Source organism: Homalodisca vitripennis, chromosome X (assembly GCF_021130785.1).
Source record: "Homalodisca vitripennis isolate AUS2020 chromosome X, UT_GWSS_2.1, whole genome shotgun sequence".
Classification (NCBI taxonomy): domain Eukaryota; kingdom Metazoa; phylum Arthropoda; class Insecta; order Hemiptera; family Cicadellidae; genus Homalodisca; species Homalodisca vitripennis.
The window spans coordinates 27,795,446-27,820,402 of record NC_060215.1 but is presented as its reverse complement, the minus strand read 5'-3'; the positions used below and the strand labels follow the sequence as shown (position 1 = coordinate 27,820,402).

The following is a 24,957-nucleotide window of genomic DNA, read 5'->3' as shown; positions in this document are numbered from 1 at the left end:
ATTAAATTTAATTATTCTTACAAAAGCCTGGATTGACAATGATAAGAGTTTAGTTTCCTTAGAACGTTATAATATTTTTAGAACAATGAAGAATAGCAATAGAAATTATGGAGTGGTTATTTAGTTGAATACTGAAATACACCAGGGGTTGTATAACAAACCATTTTGGGAGAGGCAACAGGACTGCAACTGAACTTAGAAACTGACGGTTGATTTTACAGTATACTGTACTGGCGGTGTACTGCAGCCCGTTGATGTACTGCAACTTGTTACTAGATAGCTTACAATCAAACTTTTCTTAAACCAATGAAAATTATGAATTTTTAAAGTCAATTTTAAAACATTCTGTATTTTTAACGGTGATACCAATATAGATAATTTATCATCATACAGCAATATAAACCAGAAAAACTTATATTTAAACATTCTATGCCGCGCAGAATTGATAGAATGAATAAATAAACCAACAGGAATAACGAGACAATCTATAACTTGCATTTGATCACATTTTCATACAACACTCTGACTGTAAGGCTGTAACTGCAGGGGTTCTAACTAGTGACTTATTTGACACCTACGTGGTGCTGGCTGGGATAGAGTGTAAAGCCCTCCGCACCCTATGACAGTGACACAGTCACTTATCTGAACTAGAAGCTATTACAGGAACTGTTGGAGATCGGTCATGGAACCATGTACTATATCAGGAAAACATTGACGTTTGCTGTGACATATTTCTACAGTCACTCGAAAACTACAGTTTCAGTTCCGATATATCGGATGTCGGTAGGTTAATAGTAGCGAATGCAGCAAACTTCCAATATAGCGGAAGTTTCGTAATAAATGTTTTTCAATTATCTAATGACACATTTCGATCGTATTTTTTTGGAAAAAGTGTAAATAGACAATAAAAGTAAGGAAACGTAATGGTTTTGTAAATAGTATTTGACCTTTCGTTTGTTTATTCTATGTTTATATTCATTCAATGTCACCCGTCTGTTTCCTCTTTGGTCACACTACGCGCCAATTTCTGTTGTTGCTTTTTGGGAGTAAAAAACAGTTACCAACGTTTGTTTTCATAACAACATTATTTACGTTGTGTCTTATTTCTGTGTTTTGTTTGATTTACGTGAAGAACAATGCATGCTCGTTTCGACGATCATATACGTTCCAGTTCCAGTAAACAGATATACTTCTTAGAATTGAGTTGGTTGAGAGTGAGGATATTTCCTGTGCGGATGGCTCGATTATCGACGATTCTGATGAAGATCCATTGTGGGAACCTGTAGAATCTAATCAATCCTCATCGTCAACATCTGGTAGGCGAATTCATTTTATTCAAAGCAGTGATAGTGATGAGAGTGACGTTGATACCGACCAAAGTCGCGTTAGAAATAGGCCAGTAGGTAGGCTAAGCAAGGGAAGTAAAGGGAAAGCTAGAGGTAGGTCTAGGGATGTAAGAGTTGGCAATGCTCTTGTTCCAGATATGTCTGTTGAAGAGATCGATGACTGGAATGAAATTGATGAAGGGGATGATATGTCTTACTTGCTGTAGGATAGTGAACATATATTTATGTACTCTGAACTACCTGCACCCAAGCATTGTCCTCCAACAGATTCTAGTCCTATACCCTATTTCAATTTATTTTTTAGTATGGCCTTGTTGGAACTAATGGTAAAAGAGACTATAATATATATGCCCAAAAATATATGAACAAAAATCTTCTCTAATGTCATTGTCAAATAAGTTTAGGTCCAGAATAGCTACTACTGTTGATCAAATTTGAACCTTCCTAATTGTAGTCCTATTGTATTGTTGTAGTTGTAAAAATGGGACTAAAAAGAAGCCTACCATAAAAAGTTATTGGACCACAACTGGCTAACCCTTGGTTTATCTAAATGTTCGCTTGCAAAAGGTTTGGAAGTATTTATTCTTTTTTTCACGTGATAAACAATGACAATCTAGCTAAGCCTAATGTACCTGGTTATAACCCTTGTGCTAAGTTTGAGCCAATTATGAACCATGCAATAGTACATTCAGATACTCCTATTCCCCCAGTCAATATTTATCTGTTATCAATACTAACTATTACAGTATCTCCCTAATAAACATCATAAATGGGGAATAAAATTATGGATGTTGTGTGATTCTGTCACAAATTCTAAGCAGTAAATTACTGCTTAGGTGTCACATGCTATAGAGAACTAGATCAACTGAAGATGAACAAGAAGTATAACAGTTTGGGTTTGACTTTGTAGCAGTTACACACATTTTGAGTCTGTGTAACTATCTGAAAAAGGGATTTCACATGTTTTGTGATAATTTTTTTCTAGTATTTCACTTATAAAATATTTGTACAGCAGTGATACATTTTTTACTGGTATATGAGGTGTGTCCAAAAAGTATCCGACCTTGACGTCTGGCATGAACTGACTTTACTCGGCGGCAACGGCAATCTGGCCCCCATCAAAGTACTCCCCTCCAAAAGCCACTACTTTATTCCAACGTTCCTCCCTCTTCCAGAAACACTCCTTAAATTCACTTTGCGGAATGGCTAACAGGTCCTTCGTCGCATTTTGTTTTATTTGTTCAACATCGTCAAATCTTTTTCCTTTCAAAGGAATTTTTAATTTCGGAAATAACCAGAAGTCACAGGAGCTATGTCAGGACTGTGGGGAGGCTGTCATATTTGGTTGATGTTGTGATTGACAAAAAATTACTGAATAAGATTAGAGGTATGAGCTGGCGCGTTGTCGTGGTGCAGGATCTAGTCACGGCCTGTCCACAGTTCAGGTCGTTTCCTTCGTACTGCATCTCGTAGCCGCTTTAGGACCTCCAGATAATACTCCTTATTCACTGTCTGGCCTCTTGGAGCATATTCGTGATGAACATCGCCATCCTGGTCAAAAAAACTCAGCATTGTCTTGACATTGCTTCGACTTTATCTTGCTTATTTCGGCTGTTGCTCTTCGCGAGTTTTCCATTGTGAAGATTGAGCTTTTGTTTCAGGGTCATAGCCATAAACCCATGACTCGTCACCAGTAATAACTTTTTTAAATAGCCCTGGGTCACTTTTTATTAAATCCAGATTGTCCTGTGCGATCAAGTCGACAGTTCTTTTTGTCTTCTGTCAGCAGCCGAGGAACAAATTTTGCCGAAACACTGTTCATTTTTAAATCTTCTTGTAAAATGTTACAAACTGACGATTTTGGTATTCCTAAATCTTCTTCCAGCTCTTGGACAGTCAGTCGACGGTTTTCATTAATTGCTGCACGAACACGTTCAACATTTCCAGTGTTTCTGGCCTGCCAGATCGGTCATCACTCTCCACTGATATGCAGCCATTTTTAAACCGCCTAAACCACTCTTTTATTTGTGTATCGCCCATAGACACGTCACCATAAACTTTCCGTATCATAGTAATCGTCTCTGATGCTGAATGGCCAAGTTTTTGGCAAAATTTAATGCAAATGCTCTGCTCAACACATTCAGTCATATTGAAATGCGACGTACACACACGGCAGTACTGTACGGAACAGTGCGCTGTGACTCACTAAGTGACCGTATTTAATGCCTAATATAGGAAGGAGTAGGCTCACCCCTCCCCTCCAATAACCGGTTCGAGCCGGTCGGTTTCGCCGCGGCTGCCTATTGGTCGGTGGTCGGATACTTTTTGGACAGACCTCGTAATTAAACAGTCTAGAAAAAACCTGCCACCTCAAGTAAAAAATAGATTTCTAGTGGCACATAAAACTTTTAAAACTATTTCAGGAAAGAAAACATTCTGTTGCTTGCCTTTAGAGAAACAGAGCAAGAAAAACAGTATAATTGTTACATCATCACAAGGGTAACCTATTGATGTAGATAAAGTTAGAAGAGGACAACAAGGGGAAGACAGGGTTTTGAGTAAACTAATGCTGATTAGAAATTACTGTGATTATATGGGAGGAAATGACACATCGGACATGATGTTGTATGCGTATACGATTAAATGTTGACGAACGGAGAAGTGTTAGGTATTGGAAGAAGTTTTGTTTCAATATTATAGGAAGAATGATGTTGAATAGTTACATCGTGTACAAATTGAATTGTATACAATACAAGAATACAAGTTCTCGCTGGTGTGAACTGCTTCGGTTAGTAAGAGCTGATATGGTACAAGCGTTAAATATTATCCCCTTTTATGCTGATTATTTTAACAAATCATACCGTTGGACACAACCGCCCCTCTCTGTTTGTGTCGTAGTCTAGGCCTAAAATCTATTCCTATTTTTACATGCATCTGCTTATTCCTGCACAAATTGTCGACATCATTACTGAAATAAGGAAATTTAAAAATAGTTTCACCATATTGCTGCGCCTGAGAAAGGAAACACACCTGTATTTAAGCTGAGTTAAAATGCAAAACCGGCAACAGACACCAAAGTGCCGAAGCCCAGGCCACTGCACGCGCTGAGCACGTTTTAATGCTAGATACTGGCCACTCCGTGTGAAAAACACCAACTTTTCCTATTTTTATTTGTAATGTTTATAAAAACTATCTACTGTGAAATTCTATTTATTGTACCGTAAAAACTGTGAATTTGATGATTAAGATTGAATGGGAACCCAGTCCTTGCTTGTTTTGAAAAATTATATTAGGCTATATAATGTTATACTGATTAATTTTCAAATAAATAAGTAATTCAAAACATCTTTCTTACCAAACGTGAAAATGTAGAAAATTATATTGGCCTGAATGAACTTCAGCGATTGACTACAAGGACATTTTATGCGACCGGGGCTGTGTATGCTTTAACATTTTTCATTCTTCTGTGATAACATAAAAGAATAATAAAAACACACTACTCTAATACAGGAAACAGAAAAACATCCATATAAATAGACCAATCAACAAAGGGTACACATTTGAAGCAAAATTTAGAGTCATATTATAATTAGGCCCAAAGTTAATGGTTTAAGATAAGAATATAGCTTTTTACAGGATATTTACAAAAGATACACCCCGACTAGGAAATCACGTATTTTATTTTAAGTTAATTAGTATCTTTAAGATTAATTTATTACAAAATATGTTTTTTTCTTAAATTATGTTTCATTATACAAAATAATTTTCTGGAGTCATAAATGTATTTCTCTGAAGGTACAATCTTGGATTTTATTAGTTACACAACTAATAAATTTAAAGGTTTGACTCACATACATACTGCAAAAACATTCACATGTTTATATTCAGCCATTTTTATTTGGCCCTGGTTACTGAATTATCTAAGTTTCCTACTTTAAGGCATGGTAATTAATGTTGTGATAAAGTCTTTCATTACGTCACATCTCTAGGATAGCTAGTATCTAAGTGTTAGCGAAGCCTACCCTCAAAGGGCTGTCGTAATTCACTGCTGTCTTCTGTCTGTCTATTTACACGATAACTAAAAATTGAACTTACATAAAGTCTTGAAATTTCCTCCATTAGAATAAAGGAAAAAAAAACGAATAGGATTTCTCATTGATTGATTGATATTGGTTTATTCAATGCATAGGCCTAATATCACTAATCTAATTATGAAACAATGATATAGCTATGAAATAACATAAACATTTTTGTATCGTACGAATGTTTCTTTGTTGTTTTCGATTTCATAATCATGTCTAGGAAGAAAATGTTTATGTGAATCATAAAATGTGTGGTTCTCAAATTATAATTTGTCTAATTTTATCTGACATGTCACAATTTCGAAAATGTGTAATAAAATGTCCATTACATGGTAATTACAATTTTTATTCCTGTCTACTAGAATAGTTATAAATATAAGGCAAACTATACTCTTACATGCTATCGTGTTTATAGAATCCAACCCAGGACTTCCTAGAACGAATAACGCACTGGAAGCGTTCTATAGCCTACTACTACGAAGAGTGAGACCTTACCCAAGTGCGTGGTAGTTCAATGGTAAATACATATACTTAGAAATGTAGTCAAGAAAACAAAAGATAAAATTAGTAGTTTGTTCCACAAAGTTTTAATTAGACCATTAGTTGTTTGTTTAACTCTATCTCTACTCATTTTCAAAAGTTTAGTGAATTTTCCATTACTAAACTAATTTGGCCTCTTTGTACCACGTACTAAAGGATAGTGCGTATGAATTCTTGAACTGTCTTGAAAGATTATTTTTACTATTTATCTCAAATTGGAACTGTTGTGGTATTATGATTGGAGGCAACCTAAATGCCAGTTTTGACGTCAAAAAAGACAATAAAACTGTAAAGAACTCCTTAACCTCTTTAAACAATTTAATTTCTATTACGCGAATACCAATTCTACTCAAGGCAACTGCCTTGACAATGTTTTTGTTTTAAAAACCGTTTAATAATTCATTAGTATGTAACTTCAAGTTCCCTTTCTCTGACCATGATGGTATACTAATTGATATTGAATTTAAACATAAATCAGCCAAAACAATGAATTCTGTCCCTATCTCCCATAATATCCAAGTAAAATGAATACTAAAAAAAAGTAGGTTTAAAAACCAGAATCGATTTAAAACAACTGACAACATTGATTTCTGTTGGTTGACTGAAACCTACAATGTATTACAAGAAAAGATCAGTTCGCACTCTACAAAAAGTTTCCAAACTAAATGTTTTGATGGGCTACTTGTAAACCCATATTATAGTTTAAACAAATTTTTTAGTTATAAGGATATACATTTTTAGTGTTTTAATGAAAATAAGATGTTTGTAAATTAGTGACGGAATGCTATTATAATGGGTATATATATATGTTTATGTATGTATATGTGTATGTTTATTGTCATCACCGATATGCCATCATATCTATAGATTGTTTATTCTAAATAATTTGTAATGCCTCCTTTGACTTGCCTTAAGAGACTTAACCCTCTGGCTGCCATTCAACTGATATGTGTTGTTTTATTTTGTTTCTTTCGTTCTTAAACGCCAATAAACGGGTATCCGTTGATTTCGACCGCCCGGTTATTTTTATTTATTATAGTACGTAAATAATCAAGTATTAACGCAATTCATATACCAAATACTGTGTTGGAGTTGCCGAACACAGTACTGCTTTTTATATTGTGCTATGACCGCAGAGTAATTTTAGAATTGTAACGAGGGTAGATTATTTTGATATCATTGTGATACCTATTTTCCGATAGTGGTGAAACACCATGTGGTGATCCTGACACAAATCTTTATTATATTCACCCAAAGGGCCAGATCGGTGATTATTTTGGGACACTCCTCTAGCCAGCTTTGATTAATAATCCCTAACTAATATTTGCCCACAGTTAGACCCCCATTAGTTAAAGCATAAAACTACCCCCAACACCCGACGCATGCTGCCCGTATTTCCCGTTCTTTACAAACCCACAATCCCACGTTTAACCTGCTTAGCCTGCCATAATTTATCGGGACCAAAAGTAGAACCAAATTATATACCTGGATGTTAAATGAAAATTATTTCTAAACTCACAGATACTCTTCCAGTCAAATGTGTCGGTTAGCGTACATGTCTACTCACCACTTCCTCACTACAAGTGCGTTCTGTCTCAAACCTGCCACCAACCAAACGGCCTGATTACCCCGCCTCGATCATAGCCATCCGGATCCTGGAAGGAATCAGAATAAAACAAACAAAGGAAGTGAAATATCTGGGTATAATCCTGGATGAAAGGCTCACTTGGAACTCGCATATTGAGAACATAATATCCAAAGCGACAATGGTCCTTGGGGCTAGTAAGAGACTATTTGGATTTAAATGGGGATTGAAACCCAAAATGATGTACTGGATTTATGAAACTATAATGAAACCGATGGTCACATATGCTGCCTTAGTGTGGTGGCCGAAAGTAGAACAAACAACAGCTGTTAAAAGGCTGCAGAGTTTTCAAAGGCCAGCTTGCTTAAGCATTACAGGAGCAATGAGCTCCTGCCCAACACTAGCAATTGAAGCAGTCTTGGGATACACTCCTCTGGGGCAGGAGGTGATGAGAACAGCCGCTCTAAGTGCAATGAAGCTTCTAGGAACAAAGGTAATAAATACTACTTTCTTAGAAGGTCACATGAAGATAATGCAGGAATTTCCAGTGGCTGAAATGCTAACCAATGTGACAGAAGCAATGGTTAAGAAATACTCCTTTGAAAAACCATATACTGTCTCTATCGATGGAAAGGAGAAATGGATTAAAAAGGAGGCCTACCCTACAAAAGGAGTCCTGAAGTTTTACACAGATGGTTCACGCCTTGACTGTAGGGCAGGATACGGAATATAAAGATTAGGAGTTATCATGGCAGTGCCCCTGGGAAAACATGCCACAGTGTTCCAAGCAGAAATCATGGCAATAGACTTATGCTCCAGAAGACTCATACAAATGAGGACAAAAGGATTAAAATACTTAATACTTTCTGATAGTCAGGCTGCACTAAAGGCACTTGATACCTGTTCGTTTGACTCGAAAGCAATCTGGGAATGTAAGAATGCTCTAGCGGAGCTGGCAACGAATAACAGAGTAACACTTGGTAGGGTGCCGGGACATCCTCGTCAAAAAGGGAGCGGAGTCCATAATGGTGGGGCCTGAGCCAGGTTGCGGGATAGCTTTCTCCAACAGCAAAGCTTTTGTTAAAGATTGGGAAAAGAGGATAAGAAACATTAATTGGAGTAGAGCCTCAGAATTAAGACTATCCAAAATGTTTATCTCTCCTTACGCTAAAGGGTGGGCAATTTTCTTGGATCAGAGTAAGGAGGATATTAGACTGACATTAGGTATGTTGACAGGACATGGCCCCTAAGGAAACATCTTATGAGGGTGGGCCTTAGCCATACTACTGACGAATGTAGACTCTGTGGTGAAGAGGAGGAATCAGCAGAGCATATTTGGTTAGATTGTCCTGCCATCTTATAAATTCGGAAAAGATTCCTGGGAGCATATCTCCTCAGTCTCAAGGATATCAGAGAACAGGAGCCCTCAAATCTGATAGGCTTCTGCAAAAGCCTCGGACTTTGAGGACACAAATTTAAGTAAGGGAGGCGCAAAGGTCCTTTTAGGACTAAGCGTGGGGACAAACCATCCTTTTCCTTCAGGGCCAAAAAAAAGTGTTAAAGTGAAGAAGCACTCATTGAAACTTGAAACTAATATCACTACAGAGAAGTGTCTTCTACCGACAGGCGCCCCCAGGAGTCAGTGTGTTCGTGAAAAGAATCTATTTAAATGGGACACGTGTGCCTTACGCACAAATTTTCCGGTTGATGGGTTTAGTAGCTTAACAGTCACTGGTGATGTGAAACATTTTATCACGCAAGGTTTAGACCAAAGTGGTAGTAACTCGTATGCCATTCGCTGCTCTGCTTATAGGATTGCTCTTATACATGACCCAATCTCCTGGCTTAAAGACAACGGGCATCCGTCTAACATTATATAACCTCTCTCTACGTCTTTGGGCGTGTTGTAAGTTTTGTAAGACCTGATGCAATTTTTGATCATTTGGGACCGTATGCTTTTGATTAGGTAGCAATGACTCCAGATTCCAAGCCAATACTAATGAATGAGAAGTCTCGTGACCCAAAAACAAACTGGCTAGTGATGTTTTGGTGCTGTCATGCAATGCAGAGTTAAATGCTAATTGAAACCAATGAATGTTTCTGTTCCATGGCTTGTGATCCTGTTCATGAAATATCCTGATAGCGACCCTTAGATTTTTGTTCACTCTTTTCGCATGCGAGGGATTGGCATAATAGGGCAAAGTATAGATGTGTGTTTTTTTTTTTTTTTCCTTCTGAGGGAAGAGGACACTTTGTCCCCGCACTTAGTCCTAAAAGGACCTTTGCGCCTCCCTTACTTTAATTTGTGCCCTCAAAAACCGAGGCTTTTGCAAAAACCAATCAGATTTAAGGGCTCCTGTTCTCTAATGTCCTTGGGGCTGAGGGGATATGCTCCCAAGTATCTTTTCCTAGTCTCTACGATGGCAGGACAATCCAACCAAATGTGCTCTGCTGACTCCTCCTCTTCTCCACAGAGTCTACATTCGCTGCTCCGACTAAGGCCTACCTTCAAAAGGTGCTTCCTCAGAGGGCCATGTCCTGTCAACATTCCTAATATCAGTCTTATATCCTCCTTATTCTGGTCTAGGAGAGCTATCCACCCTTTTGCATAAGGAGAGATAAACATTTTGGATATTCTTAAACCCAAGGCTCTACTCCAATTCTTGTATCTTGTCCTCTTTTCCCAATCTTTGACCAGAGCTTTGATGTTGGAGAAGGCTATCCCACAACCTGGCTCAGGCCCCACCAATGTGGATTCTGCTCCCTTTTTGGCGAGGATGTCCGCTTTTTCATTCCCATGAATTCCTTCATGACCCGGCACCCAACCGAGTGTTACTCTGTTATTTGTTGCTAGCTCTGCTAGAGCATTCCTGCATTCCCAGACCGCTTTCGAATCAATCTAACAGGTATCCAGTGCCTTCAGTGCAGCCTGACTATCAGAGAGTATTAGGTATGATAATCCTTTTGTCCTCATTTGTATGAGTCTTCTGGAACATGAATCTATTGCCATGACCTCCACCTGAAAAACTGAGGCATGTCTTCCTAGGGGCACAGCCATGTCGACTCCAGGTCCATGTATTCCATATCCTGCCCTAGAGTCTAGGAGTGAACCATCGGTGAAAAACTTCAGGACTCCTTTTTTAGGGTAGGCCTCCCTTTTAATCCATTCCTCCCTACTTCCGATAGAAACCGTATATGGTTTTTCAAAGGAGTATTTCTTAACCATAGTATCAGATACTTTGGTTAGCATTTCAGCCTCAGGAAAATTTTCCAATATCTTCATGTGGCCTTCTAGGGAGGTAGCATTTATTACCTTTGTTCCTAGAAGCTTCATTGCGCTCATCGCAGCTGTTCTCATCACTTCCTGGCCAAGAGGAGTGTAACCCAGGGCCGCTTCCATTGCTAGTGTTGGGCAGGAGCTCATTGCTTCCGTGATGCTTAAGCAAGCTAACCTTTGAAGACTCTGCAGCCTTTTAACAGCTGTTGTTTGTTCTACTTTCGGCCACCACACTAAGGCAGCATATGTGACCATCGGTTTCATTATAGTTTCATAAATCCAGTACATCATTTTGGGTTTCAATCCCCATTTAAATCCAAATAGTGTCTTACAAGCCCCAAGGACCATTGTCGCTTTGGATATTATGTTCTCAATATGCGAGTTCCAAGTGAGCCTTTCATCCAGGATTAAACCCAGATACTTCACTTCCTTTGTTTGGTTAATGCTGATTCCCTCCAGGACCGGTTTTGCTAGCTGGAATTTCCTTTTCCTGGTAAAGGTAATCAAATTAGTTTTTGATGGGTTGATCCGCAGACCTTCCCCATGACACCAGTTACTTATGAAGTTCAGTTCTGTTTGTATTAGGCGTTCCAGCCTGCCTATGTTTTTCCCTTTAATCATAAGCACTAGGTCGTCCGCATAACATAGTAGCCTTATTCCCCTCTTCTCTGCTTTTCTTAGGAGATCATCCACTACCATCGCCCACAGGAGAGGAGATAAGACTCCCCCCTGGGGGCAGCCTCTTTGGGCCGTGATCGCAGCCGATTCGTCCCCGTACTTGGCTTTCACCTGTCTGCTTTTTAGGAGGGCTACTATCCATTTGACTACGTCTGGGGAAACTCCAAAACGTTCCATTGCAGTCTCCATGGATTGATATGCTACTCGGTCGAAAGCTCCTTCAATGTCCATAAAGACGCTGACTAGGGCTTCCTTTTTTTCGAAGGTATTCTCCACCTCTTTCACTAAACTGTGGAGAGCAGTGGTGGTTGATTTTCCTTCTATGTAGGCGTGTTGTGTGGGACTAAGCGGGTGTTCCAGTAATATTACGTTTCTTATGTGTCTATTTATTATTTTTTCCATAGTTTTCACCATGGAGGTTAGGCTTATGGGTCTGTACGAACTGGGTTTTGTTGGATCCCTGTCATTTTTTTGCAAGAACACCACTAGTGCTATCCTCCAGTTCTTTGGTATATATCCTAAGGCGAAACTGCTTCTAAATAGAATGCTAAGGGTATTTAATAAAATATCCAGCCCCTCTTGAAGAAGGGCTGGAAAAACTCCATCCGCCCCAGGAGATTTAAATGGCTTGAACGATCTTATCGCCCATTTAATTCTTTCGTGTGTGAATAGTCTGTTAGACAACTGTCTGGCTTTTGCCACCTCCTGACTGGATCCCCCCCATATAGAGAATAAGTATCCTCATTACGAGTTAGCTGACCCCACGGGAAGTGTGTCTCCAGAAGTAGTTCTAAGGTCTCCTTCCTGTTCATTGTTAGGTCTCCATTGTCATTTACTAGAGTCCCCATAGGATTAGTATGTTCCGTTTGGAGAGTTTTTTGAAGCCTGGATGCCTCGGGAAGACTGTTAATATTTTTACAGAAATTCCTTCAGGTTCTTCTTTTATTCGTTCTAAGTTCTTTTTTATATTCATTTTGGGCCTGTAGATAAGGGAGCCAATCGTCTGTCATTTTTGCCCATTTTAATAATTTCCTCGTTTTGTTTCTTAATGTTTCCAACCTCCCAGTCCACCATGGCACATCCCTCTTTAACCGGTTTTGCCTGGGAGGACAGTTTTTCTCGTAGGCCTTTATTATAGCTTGCTCTACTATTTGTGCAGACCTTTCTAATTCAAATTCATTTTTCTGAAAGGGTCCTATTTCTTCCAACTCTTCTGCTAGGGACTCTCTGTAACCTCTCCAGTTGGTAGATTTAGGAACCCTGTGGGTCACGTACCTTTCCCCTATCTCCTCTATGTCGAACCTAATTGGACAGTGGTCCGATAGTGAGGCCTCCTTGGAGACGTGCCATCTTACAATATTTATGTTTTTGAGTCCTGTAGATAGGGTTTATGTCTAGGACTTCTTTCCTATTTCTAGTTATAAAGGTTGGGCTTGACCCTCTATTTTCTAACACTAGGTCATTGCTGAACATAAACTGTAGAAGTTCCTCACCTCTCTTGTTTATGTTTGTGCTTCCCCAATACGTATGGTGAGCATTGCAGTCGCAGCTGAGAATGAGGGCCGAGCCTCTATCTCTGCAGCTCTGCAATAGTCTTTCTATTTCTTTCGGTGGGCAGCTTGTTGACGGGTTGGGGAAGTAGGCTGAGGCTATAGTAACCTCTCTGTCCCCTTGCAGTGAAGCCACCTTCACTGTAGCCGCCACTAGATCTCTTGTTATTAGATCTGTAATCGGAAAGGCTGTTATTAGTTTTGAAGTTAGGATACAAGTTCTTGGGTTTTCAATTGTTCGATCATAAATGAGATTACCTACCTGAGTTGTCAGTCCTCTGATGCAACCTTTATTGATCCAAGGCTCCTGGATTAGGGCGATATCCAGGCCTTTTGAGATAAACCTTCTTCCCAAGATGTCAGTTGCGCCCTTTGCATGGTGTAGGTTTATCTGTATTAGGTGCATACTTACGCCTTTTTCCCACCTCCCCCAGGTGGTCCATCCCCGTCTCTTCTTTTGGATTGCTTGGAGACTGTCCCCTTTTCTTCCTCGAGCTGTTGAAATCCATACTCTAAACACGTCTGTAAATTTTTGTGAGCGAAACGCTATAAAAGTTAACACATTCCTTGAATGAATCTAGCTCCAGATAAAAGATAAATTTAAATAGATATCATTGTCATTATCACCCTCCAATGGAGCCAGTTGCACAAACCCACGCACAGTCTGCCCGCCCAGTCATAAAAAGGCTTAATATAATTTGTGGCATTAACTACAAGACCACATGTCTATGTATGAGCAGAAGTTGGCGTCTCATGGTAGTACCTAAATACGAGATCTATTAATCTTTGTGGTAAAACGACTTGTTGTTTAGTCTATCCTGGAGGAAGAGGAGGACCCTGAGAACCTATCTTATGGAGCTCCTGCACAACCATGCACTAAGGTAAACTACTGTTTATAATTATAACTAGCATATTTTAAATTTGCGTTTTCCGGAAGTTAACATGTTTAAGCTTTAATGTACCTTTCTCAGGAACCACATGAGATATCTGAATGATTTTTTTATTTTTGTTTAGCTCATTGTCTTTTTTAATTTGTATGGAAAATACTTTTTTGCAACTATTTTATTTTACTTTTTAGAGATCTAAGTTACATAAGATTAAAAAGTCAATTTAAAAAAAATCATAAAAATACCAATATTAACTTAAACAGTAAACCATCCATGTAAATGATAGAGAAAGGAGTAGGCTTTCATTTAAAACAAACATTAGAATTATGGTATTTGTACTTATTTCAAAAAGGTACATCAAAGACAGTCAATTTAACATTGTATGGATAGGGACACCCGACCCCTTAAATAGTTATTATCACATATACAGCAGCTTATGTATAGAAGAAAATATAAGATAAGTGTAACGAAATGAACAATAAATATAACAATACTGGAAAGCCTACATGGGCAATCTGCCTGTGGGTAGGCCTAGTTGCATCTAGCTGCCAACATAAAATTTAAATAATACACCAAATATGTTAGTAATAGAGTAAGAATAACTTTAAAAATGATAAAGGGATATATCTTTATTGCTTCTTGTTAATTAGTTTGTCTCTCTTTACCGAATCAAAAGCTTTCTTGAGATCTAGAAAAACAAGCATTGAGCGATTAACTCTTGAAATAGAAGCATTTACGAGTATTTCTTTTTTTAAATCAAATAGGAAATCGTTTACGTTTTATCGCTTCTGAACCCATACTGACACCCACTCAAGATGTTGTTTTGATTAAGATAGGTTACTAATTGTTGTTTAATTATTCGCTGTAATATCTTGGAATATACGTTGAGTAAGGAAATCGATCTAAAGTTACATTTATTGGTAAATTCATATGGTTTATATAAAGGAAACACTTTATCCTATTTTAAAAGTATTATGAAAGACACCCAATAAAATAGTTAGATTAATTAAATGGCGCAAGGGTTTAATAAGGAACTGAATATTCGCTTTGAGAACATCAGCAGAGACACCATCAAAGCCGGGTGCAGAGATTCCCCGTAGTGCGTTCACGTGACGTGCAACGTCCACTTCAGTCACAGTGTTCAGGTTAAACACATAGTATAGTCTAAAGTCAGCGCCATTCACAATCGGCACCCCATCTGAATCGATTGCATCCTCCAACTCCTGCCCCACGTTTGCAAAAAAAGAATTGAAGCTGTAGGTTTGTCAATGCATTGCTCAAGTCCCGCACCCTCTTAACAGTTTAAATATCTGTCCTTATGTTCTGTAGTTCTTAATAAGTCCAAATTTATGTCACCAAGAAAATGCATGTTTTGAAACATTCTGTGTCTTCGTAAAAGTGTTCTAATTCGTCTATAAATAAGTTCAAGTCGCTATCAAAGGTTCTGTACACAGCAAGAGTATTATATTGTTTATTTAATAAGGTAAAGTCCAGTTTGAGGCCATAAACGTCTCCTAATGTTATCTGAGTGGTAGTTACTGATAAGCGGTCGTTAACTAAAATAATTAGTTTGTCATTTTGATTCCGTAGTTTCTCAGTAGCTATAAGTTCAAAACCTTGAATCCTTGTCCATTCCTCATCCTCTCTTTAACCAACACGTGACAGAACTATTAAATCTAATTGTTCAAATATGCTACTCAAATATAAAATTAACTGATCCAAATTCTTAGAAAAACTTCTTATGTTACAATGGAAAATTTTTAAACCGTGCCACTACTATTATAAAAGTTAACACATTCCTTGAATGAATCTAGCTCCAGATAAAAGATAAATTTAAATAGATATCATTGTCATCATCACTCTCCAATGGAGCCAGTTGCACAAACCCACCCACAGTCTGCCCGCCCAGTCATAAAAAGGCTTAATATAATTTGTGGCATTAACTACAAGACCACATGTCTATGTATGAGCAGAAGTTGGCGTCTCATGGCAGTACCTAAAAACGAGATCTATTAATCTTTGTGGTAAAACGACTTGTTGTTTCGTCTATCCTGGTGGCCTATGTAGAAGGACGTCCTGCTCAACGCAATAATTTGGACACTTAACCGGAGTTTTGATAATGTTTGCAAGCTCAGGATCCTCTTTTTGATGCTGTGCAATATCTTTAAACACTTTGGGTATGGTAAATAAGGTCATAGTAACATCCTTATGATCATTCGACTCCAAACTACCCTCGGAGGAGCAGCTACTACTAGTTACCCTTGTATTCTTGTGAATGTTGGTTATTTCCACATTCTCAAAAAGTCTGGATAAACAGTCTGCAACCACATTTTCCCTGCCTTTAATATGCTGGACCTCTAATTTGAAAGAATTAATCAAAGATACTCATCTTGCAATCTTACCAGTTTGTTGATAAAGATGTTTTAGCAGCCATGATAGTGCTGAACAGTCTGTGTGCAACTAAAATTCGTAGTGCTCAAGATATTGCTTAGGATTTTGCACCTGACATACCATTTCCGATAAACACTGCTCCCTCACTCGACCAGGAAGAAAAGTCTCTAAGACCGAGCATATTACCTGACTCGATGAGTATTTTTCAATTATGGCTCTATTTCAAAGCGCCCTTAGGTGACCCTGAGTTTTAGGCAAAACATTAAAATCACATTATTCGATGGGATAAGATAGAGCTTAATTATCTGCTTGAAGCTAATAAGGAAACGTACTAAATGTCTTGGATCAGTTCCTGACACTAAAGGAAAGCTACTAATCATATCAGCCAAAATCTTGGGTAAATTCAAGTTTCAGAAGTCATTTCCGGAGATTGGCCCAGATCTAGTGCCCACCAAAGCTGCTGCCACCTCCATGCCTACCGCTGTTGCAGTGGCCCTAACCAAATATGACTATTGGTCCTCCGCACCTATATTTTTTTGGCCTTCCTTAAGATTCGGAGTAGTTCTTACCTCATCTTCTAATTCCTGCATTTTCTCTGATTTATTCTGAATTTGACCTACAAACTTTTCGGCCTTGTGAGTTCTGTTGGCTGTAGACTTACTCTGACGAAGCCTATTGTAATTTGTAAAAATTATTTAATGGCTAATAAAGATTCTTGATTCTTGATTCCAAGGTTGGCTGCTGGCACGATATGCCAGGCATTGATCTTTCGCCTGACTTGTTCTCAGTTTGTCCACCCAAAAAGTTCCTTTTGTTTTGGCCGCGATTCCCATTGATATGGTGGTTGTGCTTGTTCCTCCACCTCATTTTGTCCTGACGAATTCTCAGACATGATAGCGGGACAAAATTACAATTTTTCAGGAGTAAAAGTTCCTCTGTAGACTCAAAAAAATAGTAAACTAACTGTACACAATGTATGGAACATGAAGGAAACAGGATTTTTCCGGACATTTGCCATCGTTCAGTGAAACAAGAAATCAGTAACACCTCTTGTTTCACTGAACGATGGCAAATGTCCGGAAAAATCCTGTTTCCTTCACAATCCTTCCATCGTCAAAAATAACCTTCAAACAAAGAAGTATGAAACATATTTGATTTGGCGAGGGGGGGGTAATGGTTTTACGATAGAACAGGTTCTTTTCCCTCTTTGAATAAATGTTGAAACACTAAATATTATTTAAACCTCTAAAGCTTTTCTTTTAACAAACCAACAAGTACCTCATAACCTTTCTTATTAAGATGAATTCTATCCACATTTTCTGATTTTGGATAAAACGTATGAAAATATTCCTTCGAATCCAGATAATCGCTAAACATATAATTTTATGTTTGTTTATGTTTTTATTATGAGTTGTGTATGTCAAAATTAATATTATTTTGTGACTCAGCCATATATACTTTATACCATCTACCATATGGGATCGAAAAGATTAATATTTATGGAAATATTAATACTCTCGGCAAACTCTAAAAAAGATTCTTCACATATTAACTAACCATATACCTAAACAGCATGATTAAGTTACACGATTTAAAATAATTAAGTGACGCCTAGATTTAATTTTCCCTGGGGGGTTTTGGGGGTATGTTGTACTAATGGTTCAATGGCTAACTTGGTCATTTTGGCTATTTTAACGCTGTTATAATAAACAAATCTACAATTAAATAAAACTTTCAGGTAATATTGTATCCTGTCAATATTCTTTATTTTGCCGCATAAAAATTAAATATAAAAGTAACAATATGATTACCTATGGCTATGAAATATAACTAATAACAATATAAATATATTTATAAAATATAACAATAATAAAGGTAACAATCTGTACAAAACAATAACTATGTAAATATTACAAAAAAAAAAAAAACATTTATGGGTGGAGTGCTGAATACTTATTTATCAAATACAACTAATATTGAGGACTGGCGCAAAATAATCTTGGTAACTGTGTTGAATGTCTTTGAGAATCTGAGCAAGTTCAGTGGACTGACATTGAGAAACTTGTCTATAGGGCTCCACACGTCAGTCAGACGACGGAGACTGGCCTTACGACGTCAGAATGCAGTCATTCATGAGGATTCAGCAGAACTGACATGTTGACATGTGGAGCCTACAATGTTGCTCAGTACCTTGACAAGCTCTCCGACCGCACAAGAGGTCTGGTGGAAAGGCAGAGTTGAGGAGCAATGAAGGTGGCTATTGGTTCCAGCACAACCAGTTACTCAGGGTCCAGCAGCCAACCAAGTGAGTGAAATATATTTTCCTTTACATAATTTATACATGAAAGTAATGGATACAATAATGTTTATATCTACAGGATGGCACATATGTCAGTTCCCCCATAAATTGGGATATTTTGTTTCGATAGGTTGGTAACAATGTTAAGTTGGCAGCAACACATAGTTAGTTCTTTGTTGTCTGTTCCAGTAGCTAGTGTAAAGTGACACTCTTTACATCTGTTATTGTTTGTGTGTGTTTTTAAAATGTTTGCAACCCAACAACGAGTTTTACATCCTTCAGTTGTGGTGGAAGCATAATAAAAATACTGCTATAATAATTGAAGAATTTAGTGGTAAATATCCAGGTGTCACTACAGTACTCAACAGTATATGCAGAAGTTAAATAAGAAATTTGAAAACAGGAAGCGTTTTTAAATGTCCCGAAGTGTGGTCGTCCATGATCAATTTGCAATGAAGGAAACCTGTAGACAGCTGCTCAAACTTTTGTAGCTAGTCCCGGTAAGTCGACTCGTAAGGCATCTGCAACTAGAAATATCAAGAAGAAGCATGCAAAGAATGTTAAAGGAATTAAAATTTAAGCCATACCTTCCATCTTTACTCCAAGCGCTTCACAAGGATGATTCCCATAGGTGATTAGAATTGTGTGAGACAATTATTATCCACTCAGAGGCTGATCAAAATTTCTTGCGATCAATTTAGTGGTGTGATGAGGCATGTTTCAAACTAAATGGATGCGTTAATTGGCATAACTGCATGTACTGGTTGGATGTAAATCCTCATAACGTAGTCCAAGCAGAACTCAATGTGCCTGGTGTTATAGTATGGGGAGGTATTTCGAGTACTGCACTGATTGGTCCTTATTTTCTTCAAAGAAATGTTAACTTAGAAAGTAACTTACGGTTGCTGCAAGAAGTAATAGTTTCCGAGCTCAGAATAATCCTGTTTTCAATATTTATTCGCTCATCTGGCAACAAGATGGTGCCCCAGCACATTTTGGTATCTTAAGTTTGAGATTTTTCAAATAACACATTTAATGAATGGATTGGTCGTTGTGGTACAATCGATTGGACTGCGTGCTCACCAGACCTGACCCCATGTGATTTTTCACTGTGGGTTATCATAAAGGGGACTGTGTAATCTTTAAAACCACAAAATCTTGACGAACTCAGAAACCTAATTAGAAACGCATTTGAACTTGTTAATAACGATAAACCTTTATCACTAAAACTTTGTAATTCTGTTCTCAGTCATTGTATGAAGTGTATACAAAATCAAGGTGGACATTTCGAACAACTGCTATAACATTGTATGGTAATATGTAAGTAATTTCATATAATGAGTTTGTTTTCTTGCCTAAAAGTGTTTTCTTCAATTAACCTATAATGCCTTTAAATTTCTCTTCTGGGGAACCTGACATATGTGCCACCTTGTATGGGATTATGCACTGAAGCACAACTGTTTAAAGTTTATGGCGGTTACTAAGTTTTATACTTCACTTTACGTTTACTTCTATTTAATGCAACATGAAAATTGCTTCGTCTACTCCAGTGGTTCCCAAAGAAAATTTTTCAAGGACCCCCTCATCAGTCACTTTACTGACACGGACCCCTCAAATTCTTAAACTTAAATAGTAGATTACACGCATAATAATTTGAGTTACATTAGTCAGTAAGTACCTTGCCTACCCATTTACTTTAATATAGAAACTGTTCTTATGAAAATTAAATTTGATGCTAGCACAAGTTTATAATAGTTTATTTGAAAAGTGTAATGTTTTTATTTTTATTTAAGAAACCAAAAGTAAGACGACCAATATGTCATAATATGTAGATCCAGCCTACATTATTGATATTATTAATTTCGTTAGAAAAAGGTGTTAATGAAGTAAAAACAAGTATCACAAATGTGTTTTAATTGCGATATACAGAGAAAAGTATTGATTAAAATAATATATAATAATAAGAAAATTAACAATATTATTAAAGCAAAATAATTATTTATAAACAAAGCAATACAATAACTCACAACTTCAAAAATTTTCATTGAGATACGCTGAACCTGTCCTTTGAGTTCATGATTTCTGATATGTTTGGTTCTATACATGACAATTTTACTCTGAAATAATACTACATATTAAGCCGATTCCTGTATTCATTTTTCATGAAGCACACAGTTGAGAATGTCGGTTCACACCTGTAGGTAGTTGGAAAAGGAAGTAATACTTTCATTACCTTATTGCTGAGTGCTTTGTACTTCTTACTGTTAGCCAAAATTCTACAATTTTCTCGCCTTTGAAAACATTTTTCATTGTGCCACTGCTAGTCAGGTCTATAAAGTTGGTATTGTTCCTCTGCTGAGAGACTTTGTACATTTTCTATTTCCGGGAAGCAGAACGGATTTTTAATCCAACCTAGATTAGAATCCGGCTTGGGAAAGTATTCCCTAAACCACAAATTGTATCTTTTGATCTATTCTTCTCCCTCGATTAGCAATGCTAGAGGGTTAGATGTAGTTATTTATACACTGTAATTGTAAATCATGTTGATGAAATAAAAGAATTTTGAATTGAATTGAAAAGTGGTTGCTAAGCTTTGAAGGTGCTCAATTATTTTTTCCATTGTTTGGTTTGTTAAGTTCTCATCAGAAGACTCCAAAAATGCTTTCACAGTGGGGAAATTTGTAAAAGAGTATTTATCGACTCTTTTTACCCACAATTGACACTTTTTAACCATGGCACTAACTTTATCTTCAACTTTGAACATGTCTACATTGTTACCTTGTAAGCCTAGAATCAAAACAATGAAATGTCCAAACACATCAGCTAAGTAAGCAATTACGCAAAGCCAAGAAAAGTCTGTGAGAAAATCTGCATACTTGGTATCAAGAAGGAAAAGTCTGACCTCATCTTTAAGCTCGAAAAACCTTGTCAAGATCGTACCTCGAGAGAGCCATCTTATTTTGGTGTGAATAAGAAGCTGCTCGTGCTCACTACCCATCTCTTTACACAACAAAGAAACCAATCTGGACTGCACAGGTTGAGTTTTAATGTAGTTAATAACTTGAACTACTTCGTCAAGAACTTTCTGCAACATTCCAGGCAATCTCTTGGCTACTAAAGCCTCGATGAATGCAATAGTGCGTCCATTTCATGTTAGGAGCTACAGATCTGATACAAGTTTGAAGACCTGTTTTGTATTCAGCTATGGATTTTGCTCCATCTGTAGACAAACCCACACATTTCCTCCAGTCAATGTCATGTTTAGCAAAAAAGTCATTCAATGCAGTGAAAATGTTATCTGCTGTTGTATGAAGTAGTTCACATGAAGAAAGGAAATCTTCGAACCACTGGTCTTCCCATAAATATTGAACAAAAACCAACATCACTGCTTTCTTTTATGTGTCTGTGCTCTCAGCCAACTGAAGAGCAAACATGTCACATAAGCAAAGCCTAACCAACATGGTATTTTCAATGTTACTAGCCATATCTGTAATTCGTCTTTGGACAGTATTGTTTGAGAGTGGGACAGTAGCTACTTGCTTAACGACTGCATCACTCTACGTTCTTTTGCAAAGAATTACCGCTGATGGTAATATAAGTTCTTCTACAATTATATGGTTTTTACCACGTTTTGCAATAATTCGTGATACCTCTAAGAAGCAAGGGTTGCATTTTCATTTACATTTGTGCCAGAATGTTTTTAAATGACCTTTTGTGATAATTTGAGCTCACCTAATTTATGTTTAAATTAATTTACTGACTTACTTTTGTGTTCTGGGTGCTTTGTTTGTAAATGCAGACAAAGTTTTGCAAGATTCATACACTCATTAGAAAGACTTTCATAGTAAATCACACATTGAGGTTTAGGTTCGATCTGTAGGTGACATGCAGCAAGCACGAACTTTAGTGGAAATTGGAAAATCTAGTGGAAAATACGACTTAGTAGATGTAGTACCCAACATTGCTGCTAGATTGAGTTATTGCTAGTTGACTAGGATCACCTGTTGGGAACCACTGGTCTACTATAAACATCTACATACTGTGAAGTCCTATAGAAGTATCTAGCTCACGTACTAGTATCTACATAAAATTCATAGACACCAAATTGTAGAGGCAAACGTTTTAAAGATATGGGATTTGGCAGTTGGCCAGTAATTAACTTCGATACATTCTTCAGGTAGATACCGAATCAAATGAATAAGTCATCACATGAATTTCCAACAGATATTACTTCACGAGTAACCTATAATTATCTTGAATTTGTCATAATTATTTTGTCTTGTTTTCTTTACGATGTTATAATTATAATAATACCATCAGGTACTACCTCTGGTACGAGTGCCTGTAGCTGCACATGAGCCACCAACGCCTGCACCTGCTCCACCCGCTCTAATTTTTCGTAAATCAATACCGATACTGAAAGTAGGTATGAATGAGAGCTCACGTACTAATATCTACATGAAATTCATAGACACCAAATTGTAGAGGCAAACGTTTTAAAGATATGGGATTTGGCAGTTGGCCAGTAATTAACTTAGGTAGATACCGAATAAAATGAATACGTCATCGCATGAATTTCAAAGAGATATTACTTCACGAGTAACCTATAATTATCTTGAATTTCTCATAATTATTTTGTCTTGTTTTCTTTACGATGTTATAATTATAAATCGCCTTCGGCTCGCTGGAGGCTACGCCCCCAGGCCCCTAATTAGGAGGTTGACTAAATGCGGGGATAAGCGGAATTTGGAGACAGGTTATGTCCGAGCATTAGATTAGGGATCTAAAAAGTGACTGGACCTTTTATTGTCGGAAATTTAATTTAATCTTTTAATTCTGACCTCGGATTTTTGCTTCCGAGTTTCAGTTTAGCCAATACACAGTACGGAAGAAAATTTTGCACTGGTCAGCTATTGTGAATTGTTTAGTGTAAAGATAATAAAATCCGATTCTAAGTTAGAATTCTAAAATGTTAAGGGAGTATAATTTGCTCAGGAGTTTAACTATTCATCCCAGGAAATTCCCTGTAGGGGGGTTAATGTTACCAGGGGTTAAGACATCAGGGGGTTTAATTTACTCAGGAGATTATTTGGTCATAACAGGAAATTTGGGGGTGGGGGGTAAATGTCACCGGAGGTTAATGACACACGTGGGCCTCTTGTAGAGGGTGTTGTGTCTGTGAACATAATTAAAATTCACTCTGTCCCTATCTACTTTGACGCTTCGCTTACGCTCAGCCAATTGACGATATGGGCTAGTAAACGTATACTAGTCATTCGTTTACATAGTAATACAAACTCAATCTGGAACCGGGATGAATAGCACACATTTTTGGTCTTTATCTGATTATTAAGTTGATCAGGGGTATTTACTCAGGAGTAATTCCCGGGTGGGGGGTTAGTGTTATCGGGGGTTATGAAAATACGTGGTTTTTTTCTGGGGGAAATTTATCGACCAGATAATCCCAAACTGGAGCAATTTCTACAAATTGTGGTACAATCTTAAAACCACCTAAAATAGCCAATTCACGACAAACATTTTACCATTGAGAGCGTTTATCGGGCTTATGCAATATATACGAAAAAAGTGCTTGACCTTTTTTGTAGATCTAATCATTAACTAGTTATAAAAAGTTTAATTTTTAAGTTACATCCAATGGTTCGACCGCTAACGCCTCCAGAAACAGAAATATCATGTAAAAATTACAAAATATTTGAATATAAACGAGTTTTGCAGCCAAACCATTGACGATAGGGCAAAAAGTAACTGAATTCTTTTTGAAAATCATGTGATTTTCTGATTCCAGTACTTCATCTATTTTGGGCTACGATCAACGGTTTGGCCGCTATGGAGCCCGGAGTCTAACATTTCACGTGAAAATTACACCTACCAATGCCACACATGAGCCACCAACGCCTGCACCTGCTCCACCCGCTCCGGAAGGCCACACTCCACCAGTGCCAGCAGCTCAGCCAGCACCTGCTGCCATACCCGGTGGAGGCTCATACTTGAACTTCACCGAGCAACACTTATTGTGATCGCATGTGGTCATGTGTGTGTGTGCCACGTGCTTGGCACACTACTTAGTTATCCAAAAGAAAACCCAGAGATATTATAATTTTAAGATGAGTTCATGTTACGCCGCTGGTTTCATAGATACTGAAAGTATGTATGAATGAGAGGGAGGTTTTTGGCCAGTGAAGGTTCAATCTGGAGGTGTGACCCTTGCAGTGTGAATCAACGTTAACGTTTGAGGTTTGATTTGCAGGCCACTGAAGGTAAGTTGACACTTGAGGACGTAATGAAGACAATTTCTAATCTT

General features: G+C 37.6%; 1 long non-coding RNA gene across 2 annotated transcripts; it reads left to right on the top strand.

Annotated features, from left to right (window-relative positions):
- Window positions 1-1,028: 1,028 nt before the first annotated feature.
- LOC124368837 lies at window positions 1,029-24,727 on the top strand. Of its 2 annotated transcripts, none has more exons than XR_006923012.1 (5): window positions 1,029-1,316; window positions 5,844-5,945; window positions 13,871-13,939; window positions 18,409-18,641; window positions 22,956-23,645. It is a non-coding gene; the product is annotated as an uncharacterized LOC124368837 (long non-coding RNA). The 2 variants fall into 2 exon arrangements; XR_006923011.1 differs by lacking the exon at window positions 22,956-23,645 and adding an exon at window positions 24,442-24,727 and having other exon boundaries at window positions 1,030-1,316.
- Window positions 24,728-24,957: the final 230 nt, after the last annotated feature.